The following is a 5,787-nucleotide window of genomic DNA, read 5'->3' as shown; positions in this document are numbered from 1 at the left end:
GTGCCTTCCTCTGCTTGATTGGTGGACACACTGGAGGGTGGAGCATAAACATTTACATAACCCTGACCTGTCCTTCTTAACAGGCAATGATTTGTATACATAGCAAGCTTCTAGTAGGCTGGAAAGCTGTGTGCACAGGAGGGAGAAGTGTCCAAAGAGTTGCTGAAAGGCAGCCGGAATTTGAGCCCCCCCCCCCCCATGTAGTCCCAGCCCTTCAGAGGTGTAGGCAGGAAGTTCAGGAGTTCAGGGTCATTCTCATCTACATTGTGAGTTTGAGGCCAGCCTGAGCAAGTTATTGCCAGGGTTAGGCTTAAGAGTGGCAGGTTCTCAGAAAGAGGAGAGAATAACTGAAAGAGATATAGAGGTATTTTGAAATGAATAAACAAACACCAAAGACTGTACAACTTAGGTAGAGTTAATAAGAGTACTCAGGAACTGGGAAGAACTAAGAATCAGCACTGTCAGGTCATTTCTCTGCTCAAATACTTCGGTGTTTCTCTGCTTGTCAGTCATTTAGAGGACTGTAAGAAGCTAGGGGATCTTCTCTGCCTCCTTGCACTTCAGCCACAGCAGCCCCCTACTTGCCTCAAACACAGCCATATTCCAGCCTTGAGACCCTTGCACCCCCACTTCCTGTACCTCTTCCCTCAGAGATCCCAGGGGGCAAATCCTCCCTTGGTGAGATTTTCTTCTCAAAGGCACTTTCTGCACTACTAAGCTGGCATTCTTTTTTTTTTTCTTCTCTTTTAACTTTTTGCATATCACCAACTTTGAAAATAAGAACCTTTGTTTCATTTGCTGATGGATCATCATTGTATACACCAGCTACTGGCAAAAGTTAGCCATTCAATAAACATTTAATGTGATAATGTGAATAAATGGCTCATTTGATTGTGTCACACACAAAGTCCAACTCAAATTTAGTTAAAGACAGGTGTAGATGTAACAGTCTTATTAAATAAGAAACACATAGCCAAATGCAGAGTTAAAAGCCCAAGAGGTCAGAGCAGTAGCTAACACCTTTCTTTCTTTTTTTTTTTTAAAGTATGTAAGAACAAAGAGTGGTTATTACTATACCAGCAAACACTTGGCCATTCACCTGTACAACATGCCGAAGACCTGAGGGAAGCATGCAGTTTAAGCATAGCTAGGGGGATTTTTACGGACGGTTAAGTCATCTCAAACATTATTGGAGAGCAAGCAGCAGTAACATTAGTATACTTTTAACTGGCTGAGGTTTTATCTTTGACAAACTTGGGTAAAATTCAAGGGTTTTGCAGGAACTGTCCTTGAGACATTGTGGGGCTGACTCAGGCTTGTTTTTGCTCTCTCCCTCATCCCTGAATGTAATTTGCTGATAAATGGAGCTTTGTTGGAAGAGACATCTGTTATAAAAATGGGAAAGTTTAAACCTTTCTGTTTAGACACACTGAGGCACCCAGAAAGGACAGTGTCCAACGTGCTGGGCTGCCTGCACGCTGTGCAGTGTGCTCCAGGTTCCCAGCTTTGTGAGCTGTCACCCATGCTGGGGTGGGTTTGGGTGATGCAGCCATCTTTGAGTCATTTCTGCTCCTGGAAGTAACTCCTCACCCATATTCCTGTAATAACCCCAATAAAACTCACTGGTTCACAAAGTTGGACTTTGGTGGTCTCTGTACTTTGGTCTGTCATGGAGTCCCTATCTGGGCTGAGTAGATGTGTTTGTGATGTCTCCATGAAAGTTTTGTCACATAACTGCTGTGGGATGTTCTGTATGTCAAGTATGTTGCTCTGATTAACTTTTATATAGTAAAATTTCAGATAACAAAACAATTATCAAGCAAGAATTACAGTTACAATATTAAAGAAGATATCCTATCTAGCTTATATTTGTGAGTCTAAGGTTTTATATCTAACTTATCTTTTATTATAATTGAGGAAATTATAACTATCTAGTCTTCAACCACATCAAAGACCTCAGAAGGATATAATATTACCTGAGAACCGGGAGAAGGTTGCAAGCAACTTTCAGGAGTCTTGCAGAGTAGCAGAGACAGTTGGCAGCCTGGACAGTCACCTAATGTTCCTTTGTAAACTTGGGGCATTTTTCTTCAGCCCACAGGGCTAGAGTCTCTTGGTCACTTTTTTCAGTGTTCTGTAGAATGTCTGTCAGTTTCCTCTGTGAAGCAGGAACCTAAAGGACCATTTTGTCAAGCAAAGTTCAGTGGTCACCTTCCAATGGGTCCTGTATGTCCAGTCGATCAAGCAGTCCAGGCAAGAACAGTTTCTTGTCCAAATGGCTGTTTTTGCCAAGGTGAAGATAAACTCCATATGAAGTGTCTTCAATGCCCATCCTCCTCTCTGAAGTAAATTGGTGCTGCCAGGAGCAGATATGTCTCACTGTCCAGAAAGTTTAAATTTTAAAAATATTTTAAATGCCATATTCTGTAGGTCTTGGAAGTGTTTGAAGATTACCTGTCTATCTGAAATATATCTATGTATACCTAGAAAACTTAATGTGACTATAAGTTTGACTATCATGGAAGACTAATTGATCTGTATTTCTTAATTATCCATTAGAATCTAAATGAGTTGCATAAACATAATACCTCAAATGAGAGTAGAGATATATATACAGTATAACAAAATTAACTTTAAGTTTGTATCAATAGACTAAAATCTATACCAATGTAAAACATTTTAAACAAGTTGTTGTTCTTTAAAAGTAAGTTCATTAATCTACCCTTTCATCCTATTATATCTATGTCATATTTCCTTTTCTTCTTTAGAAAGAGATCATATTTATAATCAACCTGATTTAAATAAAAATATTGGGCTCTTCTGATTTGGGACACAAGAACTTTTTAACCTTTTATTTTAGCAATATGCCTGGGTTTAGAAAAGAAGTGAGCCAATTCCATCTCCAAGGCCAGCTTGATAATTTTGGGAAATTGGCATAGTTTCTCTTACTACTTCCTGCTGCATCTTATGGGGACATAAAGAAAATTTTAGGATTATAGAGTACTCTGTGAGGGTAAACCTCTGAGCCAGTTGCCTTGAAACCGTTCTGGATGTTGGATCATCTGGGCCACGATGTCATCAGAGACCTTTCAGGTGGTCTTGGCTGATCAAACCTGATGTATCTTAATCTGGAACAAACCATAGCCTCTGGCTTTCTGTGGAAACAAAAGCAGAGACTCTTTTCCAAAGCAACATATCCTCATATCCAAATTTTGAAGTCAAGGTGTCTTTAAAATTTACATATTTGTTTAACTCAACAGCTTTTACGATCAAATTTTTTTCTGTCTTTAAAAATTCCAAAGACAACACAAACCAGATTCTCTGTGTAATATCCATCTTTGTAAGACTGAAATGCCGCTGTGGCTGCTGGCTCCGCCCACCTCAGTTTCAAAAGTGGCAGTGGTACAGTTTACCACCAAATCTGCATCTGGAGCCATGTGTACCATCAACTATCAGAAGCAGTTCTAGCAAAGCAGCGCATAGCCCAGAAACTTTTTTTTTCAACTAGCAAAGGCTAAATCCACCATGCAGCAGAGTAAAGTGCCGCTTGTAGACTCCTCATTCCCGCCACACTGCAGGTCGACACACACTCCAGGAACCCACCATAGTAGCTCAAACCCACAGGCTGCCTCTAACTTGAGAGAGACAACTAGGAAGCTGTTTTTAGCTCTGTTTTAGAATCTTTTTTCTCAGGTTTTAGGTGGAAACTCTTGCCAACATGTTGGGAGCCATTTGTAGCTGGAGACCTTCTCTCCAGCCCCCACCAAGCCCTGTTGGTCCAACAACCCACTTATAAAATAAACACACAGACATTTATATTATTTAAACTGCTTGGCCATTAGCTCAGGCCTATCATTGTCTAGCTCTTACTCTTATATTTAGCCCATTTCTATTAATCTATACTTTGCCACGTGGCTATTGGCTTACCAGTACCTTACATCTTTTTTGTCATGGTGGTGGCTGGCAGTGTCCCCTAACACATTTCTTACCCTTCCCTGCCACTGTCGTCCTTCCCCTCAGAAAGAGACCTACTTCCTGTGTATCTGTCTCTTTATTGACTTTCTGTTCTGCCTTCTCATTGGTTGTAAACCCAACCACATGACCGCCTCGTCACTGCCTGTCTATACAGACCTCCAGGTCTTCTATGGTTGGTATTGAGATTAAAGGCGTGTGTCTCCATGCTGACTATATCCTTGAACACACAGAGATCTGTATGTCATGTGATCTGGATTAGAGGTGTGTGCCACCACCACCGGGCTTCTGCTATGGCTTGCTATTAGCTCTGACCCCCAGGCAACTTTATTAACATACAAATAAAATCACATTTCAGTACAAATAAAATATCACTATAGACAGGAATTTATAAGCCTTGCATGGTGGCACATACTTTTAGTCCCAGCACTTGGGATGCAAAGGCAGGTGGATCTCTGCTAAGTTTGGGGCCAAACTGGTCTACACAGTGAGTTCTAGGACAACTATGGCTTACATGATAGACCCTGTCTCAAAAACAAACAAACAAACAAACAAACAAAAGAATTTGTTAGTCTCCTTTTTTAAAAAAAGTTCTCTTTTTAAGAATTGATTTCTGAGAAATTTCCATATAAATAGTCTCAGTTGTTTGAATGGGAGCTCCACCTCAACCCCTAGCACCCTAGCATCTCTATACCCAAAGAGTCTGGAATGTTTGGAAGGAGTCTGGTGGAAGATCTACCTCAACTTTCCTCCATTATCTCTTTTCCTAAACCTGCCCCTTCAAAGCCCACCAAACACATCTCCTCCCTCAGAGAGCCTTAAGACTACTCCCACAGGGTATATAAGCAGCATCCCCCAAAAAAGACTCGTGGTTCTTCCAATCTTGCGTTCAGTCTCCTCTCTACAAGGCCAGGGAATCGCTTTTCCTGATTTGGTCTGATTTGGCTTGTTGTGACGGTGGAGAGGCCTTCAGGGAGGCCTAAAACTTATCATTTGGAGGTTCCACCTAGGGGACTGATTTTTCTCTACTGGCCCCGGGCCACTTGGTGGGAAAACACCCCTCTCCTCCACACCTGCTCTCTGCCAGACTAAGATTGGCTCTTGGCTGGGTAAGTTGCCCTTTCCAAGTCCTTGCCTAGGAGGCTCAGGGTCTCTTGATTTTTGGGGGTGTCTTGTCGGAGATGCAGCTGCTCTAGGCTGTGGTGATATTGTGTTCCCCAAAATATTGTGTGCCCTAATAAACTTATCTGGGGTCAGAGAACAGAACAACCACTAGATATAGAGGCCAGAAAATGGTGGCACACATGCCTTTAATCCTATCACTTGGGAGGCAGAGATCCACTTGGATCTCTGTAAGTTTAAAGCCACACTGGAAACAGCCAGGCATGGTGACTCATGTCTTTAATCCCAAGAAATGAACCTTTAATCCCAGGAAGTGATGGCAGAAAGCAGAAAGGTATATAAGGCATGAGGACCAGGAACTAGGTTGGTTAAGCTTTTAGGCTTTTGAGCAGCACAGTTCAGCTGAGAGGCATCCAGTCTGAGGAAACAGGATCAGCTGAAGAATTGGCAAGGTGAGGTAGCTGTGGCTTGTTCTGCTTCTCTGATCATTCAGCGTTCACCCCAATACATGGCTCAGGTTTGATTTTATTATTAAGAACTTTTAAGATTCCTGCTTCACCAGGCCCCAGACCCATTCCAGAGCACAGGGCTGCCTCTGTTCCACCCCAACCCATTCCAGTGCAGAGGGCTGCTTCTGTTCCACCCGACCTGTTCTGGTGCAAAGGACTGCCTTCGCTCTGCCTGACCCACTCT

This window comes from Onychomys torridus, chromosome 1, assembly GCF_903995425.1.
Source record: "Onychomys torridus chromosome 1, mOncTor1.1, whole genome shotgun sequence".
Lineage (NCBI taxonomy): Eukaryota > Metazoa > Chordata > Mammalia > Rodentia > Cricetidae > Onychomys > Onychomys torridus.
Note: the sequence above shows the minus strand (reverse complement) of the source record.